Below are 20,436 nucleotides of genomic sequence, written 5' to 3' on the forward strand. Positions count from 1 at the left end.
GCCCAAGTCCTGGCTCCATGCCCACACAAACTGCAGAAGAAGGAGCATCTCCCGGCCCCAGCCCTGACTCCATGCCCAGGCAAACGGAGCAGCTAGACCCCTCCCCCTCCTCCACAGCATGTGAGCCTGAGGAGGGTTTATTCCCAACAGCTGCTGATTGGTGTGACCCTCGCATCAGAAGGCTGGATAGGCGGAGGCAACAGAAGGAAGGAGGCAGGCCTTAATGAGTGCTGAGTCATGGAGCCACACCCCATGGCCTATATAAAGGATCTGCTTTCTGGCAGTCTCTGAGTCAGGCAAAAGTCGAACTTATCTTGCTGAAGTCACTTACTGGTCTCCTGCCTGCTCTGAGGACTTTGTTGGACTTTGGGCAGAGCTGCAGAGGCAAGCCTGATTCGGATTTCCCTGACCCGGCCGTCAGCGGAGGAGTGGGACACGACATCTTGCCTGACTCCTCACACATCTACAAGATGGATCAGTAACAGCTGGCGCTGATTGTGCAGCAGCTACAAACAGATAACCAGCAACTGCAACAGCAAGTCGCCCAGCTGACTGCTCAACTGGCTGCTGGGAATGCCCCAGCAGTCCAACCTCCTCCTCCTCCTCAGCGCCACAGCCCGCACCGTGCCAGAGAAGTTCTCAGGGCGGATGGAGATGTTCCGCCTTCATGGCCCAGTGCCAGACCTATGGCAATGCGGCGGGGACTTTCCAGATGACGGGCCAGGGTCTTCGTGATGAACCTGTTGTCTGGCCAGGCTGCGCAGTGGGCCACGCCTTGGTGCTCAGGACAGCCCCTTGCTGGCGGACTACCAGGGTTCTGGGGCACCACGCCTGATGTATGAAGACCCTGTGCGGGCCCAGATGGCTGCCTGGCGCCTCGGAGAGATCCAACAAGGGCCCCGCCCGGGAGTACATTGCGAATTCGTTGCTGTGCCATGATTCGGACTGGAACGACACGCACTAGCGGACGCGCTCAAGAGGGGCCTTTGGGAAGAGCCCCAGGACGAGCTGGCTCAGGTGGAGGTGCCGCGGACCCTCGTTGACCTGGTGCCCCTCTGCCTGCGCCTCGACACCCATCTACAGCAACGCCCGTCCTGTCGCCGCCAGCAATTGTCAAAGACCCGCCTCCTCGACCCGTGCCGACCCGTCCCGGGCCACCCCACGCCTGTGGCCGCCGCCGAGGAGCCCATGGAGTTAGGAGCGGCCAGGCCTCGCCTGGCGCAGGAGCAGAGCCGGAGGCGCCAAGGGGCTGTGCTTGTACTGTGGGAGCCCGGCCATTTCGCCGCCGCATGCCCCAGGAAGCGGCGGAGCACGCCCCGTCCCGAATCCCGGCCTGGCCAGTCGGGAATGGGCAGGCCCGGCCCAGGGGAAACCCTAGGCCGGGCACGGACCAAGCCCCCGGCAGACATGGCCGACGTGGACCCCGGGCCCCCTCGGCACCTGATTTTGGACACCCGGGTATGGGTGGGGGGCCGGCTGGAAGGGATCCCGGCGCACGCGCTGGTGGATTCGGGGCCACCACGAACTTTATGGACCGGGCCGTGGACCATTTTGGTGTCCCCTTGGTTCCGGTAGACCCTCTGATGAGCGTCGAGACCATCGACGGGAGGGAGCTGGTGGCCGGACCCATTAACTTTGCCACGCAGCCCTTGCGCCTCGCCATCGGGGACCACGAGGAGGCGATTCGCTTCTACGTGACGGCGGACCTCCACTTCCCAGTGATCCTCGGACTGGCCTGGCTGCGGACGCACGACCCTCAGGTGGCCTGGTCGCGGAACGCCATCTCGTTTCCCAGCCTGCAGTGTGTCGACCACATCCGCCACACCTGCGCCGGCCAGGACGTCTTCACCCGGCCGCCATGCCCCTGAGCTGCAGGACTTCGCTGACGTCTTCAGCGAAAAGGAGGCGGACCGCTTACCCCCGCACCGGCCCTACGACTGCCCCGTGGACCTGCAACCCGGGGCCCCGCTGCCAACGGGACGCCTGTATTCCATGTCCGAGCCCCAGTTGGCCGCCCTCAGGGACTTTCTGGACAAAAATCTGGCCTGAGGGTTCATCCGGCCTTCCAAGTCCCCTCTGTCGGCCCCGGTCCTCTTCGTAAAAAAGAAGACGGGGGATTTGCGCCTGTGTTGCGACTACCGCCGGCTGAACGCCATCACGGTGCGGAATCGCTACCCCTGCCGCTCATCCCGGAGCTGATGGATGGGGAGGTCCATCTCAAACTCGACCTCCGGGGCCTGCAACCTGGTGCGGATGCGTGAGGAGAGTGGAAGACGGTGCATACGGACACACAACAATAGGTCATGCCGTTCGGGCTGACCAACGCCCCCGCCGTCTTCCAACATTTTATGAACGATGTGTTCCGGGACATGTTGGATTGGTTCGTGGTGATCTACCTGGGCGACATCCTGGTCTACTCGGTCCAGGAAAGTCACCTCCAGCACCTCCGCCTGGTCCTGCAGCCCTGGGGAGCACCAGCTCTATGCCAAGCTGGAGAAGTGCTTTTTCCTCCGGTCGTCCATCGAGTTCCTCGGGCACATCCTCTCACCCGAGGGGATCGCCATGGACCCGCACAAGGTGGAGGCCCTGAGCAGCTGGGAAGCCCCGCGTCAGGTGAAGGATGTCCAGCGGCTGCTGGGCTTCGCCAATTACTATCGGACCTTCATCCCGGGCTTCGCCACACTGACGGCTCCGCTCACCCAGCTCCTCCAGAAGAAGGTCCCGTTCCGGTGGGGTCCCCCGCAGGAGGAAGCCTTCACGGCTCTCAGGAAGGTTTTCGTCACGGAGCCCATCCTGCGACATCCCGACCCGCACCAGCCTTTTGTGGTGGAGACGGACGCCTCCAACGTCGTCCTCGGAGCGGTGCTGCTACAGGCCCTGGCGGATGGCGGCACTCTTTTTCCCTGCGCGTACTACTCGCGGAAGCTCAACCCTTCTGAGCGCAACTATACCATCTGGGAAAAGGAGTTGCTGGCTATCAAGGCTGCGTTCGAGGCGTGGCGGCACCACCTGGAGGGGGCCCGGCATCAGGTGGAGGTCTGAACGGACCATCGGAACCTCGAACATCTCACCACGGCTCGGAAGTTGAACCAGCGGCAGATCCGGTGGTCGCTCTTTTTCGCCGGGTTCAACTTCCGTGTCACCTATATCCCCAGCGGCCACAACCGGAGGGCAGACGCCCTGTCCCGTAAGCCGGAATACCTGAGCGCCCAAGACCCTCTTCCACTGCCGGGCGGAAGCCTTGGCCGCCGCCGGGAACCGGTGGACTTACGGGGGCCCGGTGCGAGGCGAGCGCCAAGACGCCTGGTCTCAGTAGCGGAGAGCAGGCGGGCCCACGTCTCCGTGGACATTGGAAGACGTACTCAAGTTCCGGGGTGGTTGTATGTGCCCATGGGGCGCTCCGGTCCCTCGTCCTGACCCAGTGCCACGACAACCCTGCCGCGGGCCATTTGGGTTTTCAAGACTCTCAACCTGGTAACGCTGGCTATGCGGCATGATGTCCATGCCACGCCCTGCGTGCCGTGCCCGGCAAGCCAAGGCCGCCACGGGGCCCCTCCGGTCTCCTCCAGCCCTTGCCGACTCCTGACAGACCCTGGGGCGATTTCCATGGACTTCCTGATGGACCTGCCGCCCCTCGGGTTCACCACGGTGCTGGTGGTGGTGGACATGCTCACCAAGATGGCACACTTCATCCCGTGGTGGGCTGCCCACCGCCACCAAGACAGCCCGTCTCTTCGCACGTCTTCCGCCCACGGCCTGCCGGACAGGGTGGTGTCGGACCGTGGGGTGCAGTTCACCTCGCTTTTGGAAGAGCCTGATTGCCGCATTGAGGTGCAGGTGTGCCTGTCGTCGGCGCACCATCCGAGACCGACGCGGACGGAAAGGTCATCGGCGGCCCCTGGAACAGTACCTCTGGTGCTTCGTGAACCAACAGCAGGACAACTGGGCGATTACCTGTCCCTGGCGGAGTTCGTGATTCAACAACTCCCAACCTCCACCCAGACCAGTTCCTGGCCAACTTGGGGTACCATCATGGCTCTTCCTCTGGCCCCGGACTCCCAGTTCGAGACACAGTCCTTTCTCTCCGAGTTGCGCGGTCCAGCAGATGGTGCGTCGGCAGCTGAATCGGGCAAGGAGGACTGGCTCGCCGATCGTTCCAAACACCGCTGGTGGTGGAGACGCGTGTGGCTCTCTGCATCTCCCATCCGACCGGCGAAGAAACTGACCACCGGTTCATCGGTCCGTTCCCGTCGAGGCGGTCATCAATCCGTGGCCTACCGATTGACCCTGCCGCTCCATGTGGATCCATCCGTCTTCCATCGGTCCTGCTGGTCCCTGAGGCCTGCCGCCCCTCTGGCGCCCGGCGCCACCCGTCGCTGTCGACGAGGACATGGTGGAGGAGTACGAGGTGCACAGCATACGCGACTCCGCTGGCTGAAGGCGCCAATACCTGGTTGCGTGGCAAGGGTACGGGACCGAGTTCACTGGGTCAACGCCTCCGACGCCCACGCCTGGACCTGGTGCGGGCCTTCCACGAGCAGAACCCGCCCGACCGCATCCCGATCGTCAGCCCGGGGAAGGGCCCTGCGGTGAGGATAGTGTTGTGTCTTGCCGCCCTCAGAGCAGCGGGGCCTTCTTACCTGCTCAACACTGAGGAATGTATGCCTCCGGTCCAAGTCCTGGCTCCATGCCCACAAACTGCAGAAGAAGGAGCATCTCCCGCCCCAGCCCTGACTCCATGCCCAGGCAAACGGAGCAGACCCCTCCCTCCTCCACAGCATGTGAGCCTGAGGAGGTTTATTCTAACAGCTGCTGATTGGTGTGACCCTCGCATCAGAAGGCTGGATAGGCGGAGGCAACAGAAGGAAGGGAGGGGCAGGCCTTAATGAGTGCTGAGTCATGGAGCCACACCCCATTGCCTATATAAAGGATCTGCTTTCTGGCAGTCTCTGAGTCAGGCAAAAGTCGAACTTATCTTGCTGAAGTCACTTACTGGTCTCCTGCCTGCTCTGAGGACTTTGCTAGGACTTTGGGCAGAGCTGCAGAGGCAAGCCTGATTCGGATTTCCCTGACCCGGCCGTCAGCGGAGGAGTGGGACACGACACTCCCTCTATCACCCACGCAGCCGCATTCTGGACCAACTGGAGCCTCCGGGTGCTCTTCAAGGGGAGCCCCATGAAGAGAGCATTGCAGTAATCCAGACGAGATGTCACGAGAGCATGAGTGACCATGCATAGGGCATCCCGGTCTAGAAAGGGGCGCAACTGGCGAACCAGGCAAACCTGGTAAAAAGCTCTCCTGGAGACGGCCGTCAAGTGGTCTTCAAAAGACAGCCGTCCATCCAGAAGAACGCCCAAGTTGCGCACCCTCTCCACTGGGGCCAATGACTCGCCCCCAACAGTCAGCCGCAGCTGCAGCTGACTGTACCGGGGTGCCGGCATCCACAGCCACTCTGTCTTGGAGGGATTGAGCTTGAGCCTGTTTTTCCCCATCCAGACCCGTATGGCTTCCAGACACCGGGACAGCATTTCGATAGCTTTGTTGGGGTGGCCCGGTGTGGAAAAGTACAGCTGAGTGTCATCAGCGTACAGTTGATACTTCACACCGAAACCACTGATGATCTCACCCAGCGGCTTCATATAGATGTTGAACAGGAGGGGTGAGAGAATCGACCCCTGCGGCGCCCCACAAGTGAGGTGCCTCTGGGTCAACCTCTGCCCTACCATCAACACCGTCTGCGACCAATCAGAGAGATAGGAGGAGAACCACCGATAAACGGTGCCTCCCACTCCCAATCCCTCCAACCGGTGCAGCAGGATACCATGGTCGATAGTATCAAAAGCCGCTGAGAGGTCTAATAGGACCAAGGCAGAGGAATAACCCCTATCCCTGGCCCTCCAGAGATCATCAACCAACGCGACCAAAGCCGTCTCAGTGCCGTAACCGGGCCGGAAGCCGGACTAGAACGGGTCTAGATAGACAGTTTCATCCAGGTACCGAGGTAATTGACATTAAACAATAATAATAATAACAACAGAGTTGGAAGGGACCTTGGAGGCCTTCTAGTCCAACCCCCTGCTCAGGCAGGAAACCCTACACCATCTCAGACAGATGGTTATCCAACATTTTCTTAAAAATTTCCAGTGTTGGAGCATTCAGAACTTCTCCAAGCAAGTCGTTCCACTTATTAATTGTTCTAACTGTCAGGAAATTTCTCCTTATTTCTAAGTTGCTTCTTTCTTTGATCAGTTTCCACCCATTGCTGCTTGTTCTACCCTCAGGTGGTTTGGAGAACAGGCCGACTCCCTCTTCTTTGTGGCAACCCCTGAGATATTGGAACACTGCTATCATGTCTCCCCTAGTCCTTCTTTTCATTAAACTAGACATCCCCAGTTCCTGCAACCGTTCTTCATATGTTTTAGCCGCCAGTCCCCTAATCATCTTTGTTGCTCTTCTCTGCACTCTTTCTAGAGTCTCAGCATCTTTTTTATCGCGGTGACCAAAACTGAATGCAGTATTCCACGTGAGGCCTTACCAAGGCGTTATAAAATGGCACTAACACTTCACATGATCTTGATTCTATCCCTCTGTTTATGCAGCCCAGAACTGTGTTGGGTTTTTTAGCAGCTGCTGCACACTGCTAGCTCATATCTAAGTGGTTGTCCACTTGGACTCCATGATCCCTCTCACAGGTACTACTATTGAGCAAGGTACCACATATACGGTACCTGTGCATTTTGGGGTTTTTTGCCTAAATGTAGAACCTTACTTTTTTCACTGTTGAATTTCATTTTGTTAGATAACGCCCAATGTTCAAGTCTGTCAAGATCCTTCTGTAACTTGAGCCTATCTTCTATTCCTGCCAGCTTGGTGTCATCTGCAAATTTGATGAGTTCCCCTTCTATCCCCTCGTCCAAGTCATTGATGAAGATGTTGAAGAGTAGTGGGCCTAAAACAGAGTCTTGGGATACTTCACTGCATACTTCCCTCCATGTGGATGTAGTTCCATTGAGGACTACACGTTGAGTGCGGTTGGTCAGCCAGTTACAAATCCATCTGGTGGTGGTGCTGTCTAACCCACATTTTTCTACTTTATCTAGTAGTAGGTTATGGTCTACTTTATCAAATGCTTTACTGAAGTCCAAGTAAATTATATCGACAGCATTCCTCTGGTCTACTAATTTTGTCACTTTGCCAAAGAATGCAATAAGATTAGTCTGGCATGATCTGTTTTTGACAAACCCATGTTGGCTTTTGGTTATTACTTTGTTTGCTTCTAGGTGTTCAGTGATTCGTTGCTTGATTATCTTTTCCAGATAATCTGCGATCTGGTTCTGAGATCTCGTCTGCCAGTTCCTTCAGAACCTTGGGGTGTAATTCATCCTGTCCTGGTGATTTGAATTCATCTAGGGTAGACAGGTGTTCACTTACCATTCTTTTCCCTATTTTAATTTATGTTTCTAATCTGTTTTTTGTGGTGCTGTTTTTGATAGGTTGGATTGTTTTTTTCTTTTGTGTAAAGACAGATGCAAAAAATGAGTTAAGTACATCTGCTTTCTCCCTGTTGCTTGTCACCTTCTTGCCGCTTTCTCCCAGCAATGGGCCAATTGTTTCCTTGACATTTTTCTTGTTTTTAACATGTTGGAAGAAGCTTTTTTTTTTTTTACTTTTTTGTCGCTAGCCTTTGTTCATTGTGAGCCTTAGCTTTCCTCACTTCATCTTTGCAGATTCAGGCTATCTGTTGATATTCTGCCTTAGTTATGTGTCCCTCTTTCCATTTTTTGTACTTATCCTTTTTGTCTTTCAGTTTATCAGGAAGATCTTTATGCAACCATGCTGGCTGCTTCTTAGATTTCTTGTTTTTCCTTTTTAGTGATATTGTGTTGGACTGGGCTTATATGATCATATTTTCCAGTGTTTCCCACGCTCTTGCATTGTGTTTTCTCTTTTAGGATTTTTATTCATGAAATATTGCTTCGGCGCTGAATTTCTTAAAATCAGCTCTTCTAAAATTGAAGACACTTGTTGGATTATAGTCTATTGCTTGTGTTTGCATTATATTGAATTCCAGTAAGACGTCGTCACTTGTCCAAGGTTCCGACAATTTCACCTATCGCTTCTCTATTAGTAAGAAGTAGGTCGAGTATAGTTTTTCCTCTAGTTCCCTCTTTTACCTTTTGGATTTATTTATTTATTTATTTATTTTCATACTATCTCTAGGGACTCAGCGGTTTCAGGAAAACATATAAATACAGACTAAAATAACAATTAAAAACTTATTCTAATAAGCCAGATTATTAAAAACAATATAAATAATCCCAAAACCATAAAATTTAAAATCTAATCCAGTCCTGCAGATTTTAAGCTACAAGGTTAGGTCCAAGTTGACAAGTCCTATCAGCAGCCAGAGAATTTTCCTTGTTTTGACACTGTCTGTTCCACTTTACCCCTCTGTGAGACACATGTTCAGCCAAGTTGGTTAGAAATCTGATCTCCTACTTGCTGTAGAGTCTCCCAGTTGATATCAGGGTGGTTAAAGTCTCCCATTACATCCTGAGGTTGGCCCTTTTGATATAGTTTGTAATCCACACATGTATTGAAAATGACAGATGAATAAAATTTACAAGTTTTTTTACTTCCATGTCTTGGCAGTAAGAATGATATTTCTTGTCCCGTCCATGGTTCAATTCTGCATAATCCAACACTTCCTGAAAAAATAGCTCTTTGGTTGCACAGGTAGTCCTCATTTACCACTTCATCCCCGAGCCTTCAAAATTCCTATGGCACAAAAGAAGGAGACGTGCACCTGGTCCATAAAATTTGTGGTAATCCTAGCACTTGTTCAATGACCGTCACTGTGGTTTTAAAGGTTTAGGAAAAGGAGTTGCACCAATTCGGGTTCTGCCAATAGTTGCACATTTACGATGGCTGCGTCATCCCACACTGATAATCCCCATTTGTGACCTTCCCAGCTAGCTTCTGAAAAGCAAAATCAATGGATATACTGGCAGGAAATTGCAAGTTACGGTCATATGAAATTGCCTTTAACAAACCACAGTAAGTTGCTTAACAACTACAAAGGAACAGATGTAAGTTCTGTTTGAGCTGCTTGGTGACGCAGATATCCGTTTCAATTGTGGTAGGTTAAGTGAGGACGACTTGAGTGGGGATGTCCCCAGAGGGGTTGTAGACAGGATTTTCTGTTCTTATTTGCAGCTGAGGACTTCCATGAGTAAAAGTGGTGCTTCAAAGCTTAGAGAGCCTTTCAGCATCATTTCATCAGTTAAAACCTCCACATCTCTAAATTTAGCTCAGAAGGTTTGATTGTAAACATTTTGAGACATTTTGTCAGGCTTGAAAGACGTAGATTTTCTCCATGTATACATGTGTAGGTGGGTGCATCTGTATTTCTCTCTATGCATATATCTGCAATTATATAACCTATTCCCAGCACTTCAAGATATATTTCATGATAACACTTTGCATTGTTAAGAATTTATGACTGACCCAACTAAATAACTCAATTTGATTGAATATTGATTGAATATTTGAACATGGATCTCAGTAATACTCTATGTGTGATATGAATCATCAATAATGTAAGTGATTATTCTAATATTGGGGCATGTTTGTTTTTTCATTGTAATATATACTTTTTTCTTTTTTCACATCATCTCTAACCATTTATAAAGAATTAAAGTTCTATTTTTCTTTGAATCTTACAGACAAAGAGGATGGCAATAAGAACACTCGGGACAACTGTAAATAACAAACACGGTTGAAAAGGGAAGAAAATCAAGCCAGAAATCAAATATTTTCCATTTCCTTCAGAAAACTACACAATTCTCCTCTTTCAACAGTTGTTAGACAAAAGAGAGAAAATCAAGAAAGAATAAACAGATTATGCAGAACTGAAGGATACATTACATGAAAAGTGAAGGGAGATTATTTATCCTTCAGCAAAAGAGGGAAATATCTGGAGGTCACTGGGGAGGAAAAGGTCAATAGTAAGGTCAGAGAGATAATTCAAGCCTCTCCTGTGAGGAAGAAAACGGCTTGAATGCACACCACTAAACAAGGCATTGTCCATATTTTATCTCCTCAAGAATATCATCTGTGAAAAGCTCCATAGATCTGTTTATTGTGGGAAAGCATTGTGTTGCAGCTGATGATGCACAAGAGGAGCCAGAGAGGAGAAAAACCATACAAATTACCTGATTGTGGCAAAAGCTTTGGTCACAACAGCTCCCTTGTGATTCATGGAAGCACCCAGACACAAGAGGGAAGCCACAAAAGTGCTCCCAATGTAGTAAATATTTTAGTGAGCATGGCAACATGGTGCTACATCAGATAACTCGCAGGAGGAAGAAAACGTATGACTGTGCAGATTGTTTGAAAGTTTCATTAGAATTTCCCAGGTCATGAGACACTAAAGGACGCGCACACAGGAATAAAAACCATTTGAACATCCTTTCTGTGGGAAAAGTTTCAGTGAGAATTCCATCCTGGTGAAGCACCAGAGAACTCACACAGAAGAGAAAACCTTTGAATGTCCTGATTATGGGAAAGTCACAATTCCAGCCTGGTGATACACCAGAAGACTCACATAGGACAGAAATGTTTTGAATGTCCTGATTGTTGGAAAACTTTCAGTTATAATTCCAACTTGGTGATAGACCAGAGGAATCATAAAGGAGAAAAACCCATTCAATATACTGACTGTGGGAGAAGTTCCAGTTCGTAATTCCCACCTGCCAATACATCAGAGGATTCACTACATGGAGAAATCTTATGAATGTCGAGATTGTGGGAAAGCTTTCATTACAAAGTCGCACCTCCTGAGACACAAGACCATGCACACAGGAGAGAAACCCTTTGAATGGCCTATCTGTGGGAAAGGTTTTAATCAGAATTCCCACCTGGTGGCACACCAGAGGACTCACACAGGAGAGAAACCCTTTGAATGTCTTGATTGTGGGAAAAGTTTTAGTCGGAATTCCCACCTGGCGAGACACCAGAGGAGTCACACAGGAGAGAAACCCTTCGAATGTCCTATCTGTGGGAAAGGTTTTAGTGATAATTCACATATGGTGGCACACCAGAGGACTCACACAGGAGAGAAACCCTTTGAATGTCTTGATTGTGGGAAAAGTTTTAGTCGGAATTCCCACCTGGTGACACACCAGATGACTCACACAGGAGAGAAGCCCTTTGAATGTCCTGATTGTGGGAAACGTTTTAGTGATAATTCCCATCTGGTGATACACCAAAGGACTCACACAGGAGAGAAGCCCTTTGAATGTCCTGATTGTGGGAAAGGTTTTAGTGATAATTACAGCCTGGTGAGACACCAGAGGACTCACACAGGAGAGAAACCCTTTGAATGTCCTGATTGTGGGAAAGGTTTTAGTGATAATTCCAGCCTGGTGAGACACCAGAAGATTCACACAGGAGAGAAACCCTTTGAATGTCCTATCTGTGGGAAAGGTTTTAGTGATAATTTCAGCCTTGTTCAACACCAGAGGACTCACACAGGAGAGAAACCCTTTGAATGTCCTGATTGTGGGAAAGGTTTTAGAGATAATTCTAGCCTGATGAGACATCAGAGGAATCACACAGGAGAGAAACCCTTTGAATGTCCTATCTGTGAGAAAGGTTTTAATAGTAATTCCAACCTGGTGAGTCACCAGAGGACTCACACAGGTGAGAAACCCTTTGAATGTCCTGATTGTGGAATGTTATCAATTCCCACCTGGTGACACACCAGAGGACTCACACAGGAGAGAAACCCTTTGAATGTCCTGATTGTGGGAAAGATTTTAGAGATAATTCCCAGCTGGTGATACACCATAGGACTCACACAGGAGAGAAGCCCTTTGAATGTCCTATCTGTGGGAAAAGTTTTGGTTATAATTCCTTCCTGGTGAGACACCAGAGGACTCACACAGGTGAGAAACCCTTTGAATGTCCTGATTGTGGGAAAGGTTTTAGTGATAATTCCAGCCTGGTGAGACACCAGAGGACTCACACAGGAGAGAAGCCCTTTGAATGTCCTATCTGTGGGAAAGGTTTTAGTGATAATTCCATCCTGGTGAAACACCAGAGGACTCACAGAGAAACCCTTTGAATGTCCTGATTGTGGGAAATGTTACCGTCAGACTTCCCACCTGGTGACACACCAGAAGACTCACACAGGAGAGAAGCCCTTTGAATGTCTTGACTGTGGAAAATGTTACAGTCAGAATTCTACTAATGATACACCAGAGTTTTTACACTGTGGAGAAATGTTTGAAATGTCCAGTCAGATTACTTCAAGCATAAATCATCCCTTATTGCACACAAGGTAATCCATATGAGGAATAGTAGATGAGTTTACAGAATGCTTGAATTTCAGATCCCCATTGAGTATAGTGAGAAAGTGATTGTTTGAATTTTGGCTTGATTCATTTTACTCAAGTTTCAGGATTAAATGTAGGTGGAGAGAAAAGGAAAATGGAAATGGCTAATTTTCAGTGAGCCCTGGATTCATCCCTGTTGTGAACTGTGTAATAACACACGGCATCCTGCCGCACATAAGATACACAGATATGACTCACATTCTTCTCTTTCTCAGAAGGAAGCAAGAGGAAAGAAAATGCAGTCTAGTGGAAATGCACTAGAGGAGTTTAGCCAAAAGGAAAAGGATAGCTGATGTAGCTTTTAAAACATTATCCTCAAAAAATCCTCCAGAAGTTAAATGTTTTAATCAGCTGAGAACAGTTTGGACATTTGCATGGGCTGCGACAAGCTACTGTTTACAAAGCCTGCAACAGGTGTCAGGGTTTGGGTCCTGCAATGGTCCTGATAAGTGTAAGACATGACCTTTAACTAAGACCTGGTGCTTATGGGCCCAAAAGAAAATATAACTGGGTCTTATTTTCGGGGAAACACGGGATATGTACATATATATAATCTGTCCCCAGCACTTCCAAGTATATTTGATGATTACTCTTTGCAATTTTATGAACTCATGATTGACCCAAGTCAATAAATCTCATAATAACAGAGTTGGAAGGGACCTTGGAGGTCTTCTAGTCCAACCCCTGCCCAGGCAAGGAACCCTACATCATTTCAGACAAATGGTTATCCAACATCTTAAAAATTTCCAGTGCTAGATCATTAACAACTTCTGCAGGCAAGTTGTTCCACTTATTAAGTGTTCTAATCATGAAATTTCTCCTTAGTTCTAAATTGCTTTTCTCCTTGAGTAGTTTCCACCCATTGCTGCTGCTTCTACCCTCAGGTGCTTTGGAGAATAGTTTGACTCCCTCTTCTTTGTGGCAACCCCTGAGATGTTGGAATACTGCTATCATGTTTCCCCTAGTCTTTCTTTTCATTAAACTAGACATCCCCAGTTCCTGCAACTGTTCTTCATATATTTTAGCCTCCAGTCCCCTAATCATCTTTGTTGCTCTCTGCACTCTTTCTAGAGTCTCAACATCTTTTATATGTCCAAAACTGATGCCATTTTCATATGTGGCCTTACCAAGGCATTATAAAGTATAAACACATGATCTTGAATCCTCTGTTTATGCAGCCCAGAACTGTGTTGGCTTTTTGGTAGCTACACACTGCTTCATCCTCTCACAGTTTTACTGATAAGGTACACATATAAAGTACCTCATGGTTTTAAATGTAACCTTACTTTTTCACTGTGAATTTCATTGTTAGATAACAATGTTCTCATCTCAGGCAAAGAAGTGTTATTAACACAGCTGCCTGCTCAGGTTCAAGTCCTCAGGCAAGGTTACTATATCCTTTATGGTAGGTAAAATGAGGACCCAGATTGTTAATAGTTGACTTTTTTTTCAAATGTAAACTATTTTCACTCTGAATTCAGTCTTTAGACAATATTCAAATTCAATAAAGTTTGTCAAGATCCTTCTGTATCTTGAGCCTATCTTCTGAGTGTTGGCTATTCCTGCCAGCTTGGTGTCATCTGCAAATTTGATGAGTTCCCATCTATCCTGTCCAAGTCATTGATGAAGATGTTGAAGAGTACTGGGCCTAAAACAGAGCCTTGGGGTACTCCACTGCATACTTCCTCCATGTGGATGTAGTTCTGAGGACTACACGTTGAGTTGGTCAGCCAGTTACGAATCCATCTGGTGGTGGTGCTGTCTAACCCACATTTTTCTACTTTATCTAGTAGTAGGTTATGGTCTACTTTATCAAATGCTTTACTGAAGTCCAAGTAAATTATATCGACAGCATTCCTCTGGTCTACTAAATTTGTCAAATAAGATTAGTCTGGCATGATCTGTTTTTGACAAACCTATGTTGGCTTTTGGTTATTACTTTGTTTGCTTCTAGGTGTTCAGTGATTCGTTGCTTGATTATCTTTTCCAGATAATCTGCGATCTGGTTCTGAGATTTCGTCTGCCAGTTCCTTCAGAACCTTGGGGTGTAATTCATCTGGTCCTGGTGATTTGAATTCATCTAGGGCAGACAGGTGTTCACTTACCATTTTTTTCCCTATTTTAATTTATGTTCCTAATCTGTTTTTTGTGGTGCTGTTTTTGATAGGTTGGATTGTTTTTTTCTTTTGTGTAAAGACAGATGCAAAAAATGAGTTAAGTACATCTGCTTTCTCCCTGTTGCTTGTCACCTTCTTGCCACCTTCTTTCTCCCAGCAATGGGCCAATTGTTTCCTTGACATTTTTCTTGTTTTTAACATGTTGGAAGAAGCTTTTTTTGTTGTTTTTTACTTTTTTGTCACTAGCCTTTGTTCATTGTGAGCCTTAGCTTTCCTCACTTCATCTTTACAGGCTCGGGCTATTAGCTGATATTCTGCCTTAGTTATTTGCCCCTCTTTCCACTTTTTATATTTGTCCTTTTTGTCTTTCAATTTGTCAGATAGTTCTCTATGCATCAATGCTGCTTTCTTTTGAGATCTATTATTTTTCTTCTTGGTATGTTTGACTGGCTTTTATAATCTCACTTTCAAAATTTCCCAAGCTTCTTGAATTGTTGAGGATTCTCACCCATGGACTCCTTCTCAAGCTCTCTAAGTTTATTGAAATTAGCTCTCTTAAAGTCCAAGCCTCTAGTTTGACTTTGCTCTACTACCTGTGTTTGCATAATGTTGAATTAATATTGTGTGATCACTTGAAGTTTCCTGTAGCTTCAATTCTATCATTTCATCTCTGTGAGTGAGAATTAAGTCCAATATGGCTGATCCTTGTTCCCTTCTTTACTTTGGGAAACAAAGTTGTCTGCTAGGTTTGTTAGGAAGCAAATAAATGTCATAACTGAATGGGCATTTGACATGTATATTGAAAAAATAATTAATGTGAGTTTAATTTTGGCACCTTTGCCTTTTATTGTGTATGCCTCTGGATCTGAATGCCAAAGAGAGCACTGTGGAGCACTGAATCACAAGCATTAAAAGGCAAGAAACAAGGCAATCAAAATCTTGTTAGTTCCTCCGTCCCAAAATTTTTCTTCCTTCAGAGCTGACAAGGAGGACAAAACCAGGAAAGAGTTTTCAGCTGGACAAAAAATATTGTATCTGGAAGAAATATCAAAATATCAAGCATAATTTCCTAGTTCAGAAAAGAGGGAAATAGCTGAAGTGGAAGGAAATGATCACTTGAGACAGATAAGGCAGACCGAATGGAGGCCTTGCCCTGTGAGGAAGGAGCGTAATTGAATCAATGCTCCATCCAAGAAGGATTGATTGAGAGTATTTTTGATTGAGAGTATTTTTGATGTCCTTGAGAATCCAAAAATGTCAGTGGTGGAAAAGAACCACAGATATGCCTATTGTGGGAAAAGCAAAGATTATAAAACACACCTGATTATGCCGAAGAGGAGCCACACTGGGAGTCGTTGGCGTAGCAATTCTTCGGACTTCTTTCTGGAGGAAGGGAGAATTATCAAAAATGTTTGTACTACCTGTCTTGTAGGAGTAGCTGCACACCCACTTCACAGACACGGAGGTTATCCCCTTCACCTACCTCCATATAAAGCAGGAGCCCTGAAACTTTTTAAACGGGGCCAATTCACGGTCCCACAGACTGTTGGGGGCTGGACCAGCTGGGTGGGCATGGCTTCTTGTCATGTGACTGGGTGGGCGTGGTCAATTGAGCAGTCCATTAAACAATACACAGCAGCCTCCTTTTTTGTTTTTTTATGGATGAAGTTTTTGCTCTAAGGTGTTTGTTTTTTTACCGGGGGGTAGGTGGGAGGGAGAGGTTGGCAATGCCTGGGGAAGGAAAGATATGTTTTCCACTGGTCTCATGACTATATTTAAAGGGCCAGCTAATGTCAATGGTGTTGGGAGATTCATTGGTGAGGTGATAGTGACTGGATGTGCGATGTTCACTGGTGCAGTAACTGGAGTTGGTAAATTGACAGGTGTGGTGCAGTGATGGGTTTCAAATTTTAGACCTTCTCTGGGCGTGGTGGGCATGGAAGAAGGATACTGTAAAATCTCCATTCCCACCCCACTCCAGGAAATGATACTGTAAATTCCCACCCCAGTCCAGGAGAAGGTTACTGCAAAATCCCATGTCCAGCTGGGACTTGGGAGGCAGAGAATAGAGGGCATCAGAATTTTACTACTGGTTCTCCAACTATCAAAATTTCCTAATTCTCCAGAACTGGTCAGTACCTGCTGAAACCCACCTCTGCTGTGGTGAGTGTTAACAGAGAAGTTACGGACAAAGCAAGGGCTGGTTATGGTAACAGGGTGGCCTAAGCTCATTGGGCTGGAGATGGTAACCGTGCTCAAAACATTGGTTGGGCTTCTCATATTCATTGCAGCAGCCACAATGCGAGGAGGTGCTCCTTCGGTACTTGTGTCCTCCCCAGTTGCCAATAGCTATGCCGCTTTCTCCAGGAAAGCAGCCGTGTCCCGAGCACGTCCTTTCACAGCCCCTTCATGGGCCGATTATGCCCGAGAGGATCCACACTGGAGAAAAGCCGTATCAGTGTGGCAAAAGCTTTAGTCACAACAGTTCCCAGTTGTTCATGGAAAGATTCATACCAGAGAAAAACAGTACCAGTTGTCTCAATGTGGCAAAAGCTATAGCAAGCAGGCCAAGCTGATAATACCCCAGAGGACTCATACAGAGAAACTATACATATGTTCAGATTGTGGGAAATGTTTCCGTCAGAATTCCAATTTGGTGATACACTAGACAACACACACAAGAGAGAATCCATTTTAGGACTTCCGGTTTGGCAGCGTAGGTGATGGCGGCGATCTTTACGATCGCCAACCTCTGGCTTATGTGGAATCGTTAGGACAGCTTAAATCTGCCGTCCAGTGGTTCGAAAAAACCCCTCTTCGGGAGAAGAAGAGGAGGTGAGCTGCAGGGTAGAGGTAGAACTTCCCTAAAACTCCTGAGAAAAAGGGGGTTTGAAGAGTTAAGTTCCCTCCAGCAACCCAAAGTGCTCCAGATCTGAGGATTTTTCTGCTTTGGCGAATTCAATCACTACGACCAAACTCCGAGATCTATTTTGGACAATAAAGGATTATACCGGACAGAATGAAAGTGGGAGAACTTTATGCAATTCCCTGTTATTTTGTATCAAGCTTGAAAATAGCAAGAAAATGGTGGCGAGTTGTTAACAAGCTATCGAGTGGAAAGCAAAAGTGACAGAACTTTTACTGCTTGCCCTCTGCCGCTGGTAAATTGCATGTTGTTTTCTACTTTTACTCCTTGCTGCCTGCTGATAGAATCTATGGGAGATTTTTAAATATTGTTATAAAAGACTGTGTTTTTAGGAGGTTAAGAAGATTTAAATTAATATTAAGTTGGAAAATATATAAATAAATAAATAATTTTATAGAAGATGGCAGCCAAACAATTAAAGTCTGCTGTAACAAAGAGCTCTGGAATTTCTTCAGCTGGTGCCTCTCCAGCTCATACAGCGGATAATAAAACATTAAATTTGGAGGCGTTACAGGAGAACTTGAAGGATTTTATACAAGAAAAAGTTAAAGTAATAATTGATGAGATGTCTGAAATGAAAGAGCAGATATTAGAAATTCAAGTGGGAAATAAAGAAGTTAAAGAAGGATTTGTAATTGTACAAAGTTTAAAACAAATGTGATTTTATTAGAAGAGGAAGTTGAAGAAATCAAGCAATTTAATTCAAAATTAGAAAATAAAATGGATGAATTTCAAAGTAAAATGAAAAACAGATGATGAAATAGTTTTGATACAATATAGAATATGGAATTTGCTTTAAGAATCCATGGCTGGAGAATAAAAAGAACTTAAGGAATTTTTCTGAAGCATTTGCTGAGATATTAGCAGCCCATCCAGCAGATGTGGCTTATCAAATTGACAAATATATTGTGTGAACTCTGGACAGCAAGGTGTTGCCAAGGGATGTTGTTATTTATTTTACAACAAGAACAGTGAGAAATCAGATTCTGCAAGCATCATATAAGGGGGAGAAGATTCAGGTTGCTGGTCAAGATATCTTAATATTAAAGGAAATTCCACCAAAAATGTTAAGGGCTAGGAAGGAATTTACCTTCCTGGTGAATGAACTTAAAAAACATCAGATTGAATATAGATGGGATATTCCAACTGGTATAATAGTATATTATGCAGGGAAAGCACATCGTCTCAATACAGTTGGAAAAGCAAGAGAATTTTATGTTGAGGCATTAAAAGCTGGAAGTCTTCCCCCATTGGAAGCTAGAAGAAGAGAGGGTGAGGTGAAGGAAGGAGAAGTGAAGCAGGTACAAGAACAGATTGTGATGGAAGAAGATTTATTACAAGTGTTGGAAATACCTATGACAGGTTCAGAACAAAGGCTGACAAGAGCTGCTGCTAAACGCAAGGAACAAGATGTAAAGGCATAACAATTGGCAACTACTACAACGGAAACAGTGGGAGGAACAAGGCCTAAAGCAAAATGTGATTTGCGGCTGGTGTTCTAAAAGTTTCCTTTTGCCGATAATGTTGGAATGTTGGAATGTTGGAAAAATCTTGGAATGTTAATGGTTTGAATTCACCACAGAAGAGAAGGAAAGTATTTCATTATTTGAAACAATTTAAAAATGACATTATCTGTTTACAAGAAACACATATTAGATCTTTAGACCAGAAATATTTGATAAATTCAAAACTGGGAGTACATTTTATTGCTTCCGCTTTGGAAAAAAAGAATGGTTGAGTTATATATATATATAAAGAAGGATATATCAGCAAAATTAATTGAGGTGGATAAGCAAGGAAGATATATTGCTATTGAACTTTTGTTGGAGGGAAAGACATTATTAATAGGAGTTTATGTGAATCAACAACAAGAAATTTTTTCAAGTTTTACATAAAGAATAGTATTTTGGGATTATAAATCATATATATTAATGGGTGATTGGAATGGTGTTTGGATACTCAAAAGACAAAAAAGTTTAAGGAAGATTTCAAGCGTAAATTACCAAAGGCTTTTTGAAATGATGGAGGACTTGGAATTAAGAGATATTTGAGAGAACATAATACAGAAGAGAGGATTTTACCTTCTTTTCTGACAGGCATCAATCATTTTCGAGGATTGATTTTATTTTGATTTCTAATGATTTGTATTCTAGAGTAAAGAAGAAAGATTTGTTCAAGAACTCTATCTGATCATAGTCCGTTTGGATTGAATTTGATCGGAAAAGGAGGCTAGGAGATCATGGAGGTTGAATGAGAATTTGTTTAAATATGAACAAAATGTAAATGAAAAAAGCAATTGAAAGAATTTTTTATTATGAATATGAAAAAAGAGACATCTATAGAGATGATTTAGGATGCTAGTAAAGCTTATATGAGAGGAAATCTTATACAAATGAATATTAAATATAGAAATAGACAGCAGCAAAAGAAAAAGGAATTGGAAGAGGAAATTAAGAAGAAAGAACAGTTATTGATAAATAGCCCAGGAAATAGTAAAATAAAAGAACCAATAAATATATTAAGAGGTCAGTTTAACATGTTGATGGCAGATCAAGTAGTAATTAATTTACAATATGTAAAACATAATACGCTCAATAATGCTAACAAGCCAGGAAGATGGCTTGCCTATATAATAAGGAAAAAACAGAAATCACGAATGATAGATAAAATAGAATATGGGGCAAAGAAGTGTATCAAAAGAATTTGATTAAAAAAGCGTTTTCAGAGTATTATACAAAGTTTATATACTAGGGATATGTAATTATCTGTAATTAATGTTACAGAGATAGAAAGATATTTACAACAACAAGATATTTGTGAGTTTACAGAAAATCAAAGGGAAGAATTGAATCAATTAATTACTTCAGAGGAAATTATGTTAGCAATTAAGCAGCTTAAAGTCGGTAAAGCACCAGGTACAGATGGTTTAACAGCTGTTTATTATAAAAATTTACAAAATGAGATGGTTGAACCACTTAAAGAGTTATTTAATAAA

General features: G+C 45.6%; 1 protein-coding gene and 1 pseudogene across 1 annotated transcript in view; both read left to right on the forward strand.

Moving 5' to 3' along the window:
- LOC131193488 (zinc finger protein 850-like) overlaps positions 1–20,436 on the forward strand; it is a 201,406-nt gene that overhangs the window by 108,324 nt on the left and 72,646 nt on the right. The window lies entirely within an intron of this gene.
- Positions 10,165–12,347, forward strand: LOC131189681 (zinc finger protein 84-like; annotated as a pseudogene).

The sequence above is a fragment of the Ahaetulla prasina genome, chromosome 2, assembly GCF_028640845.1.
Source record: "Ahaetulla prasina isolate Xishuangbanna chromosome 2, ASM2864084v1, whole genome shotgun sequence".
Taxonomy (NCBI): domain Eukaryota; kingdom Metazoa; phylum Chordata; class Lepidosauria; order Squamata; family Colubridae; genus Ahaetulla; species Ahaetulla prasina.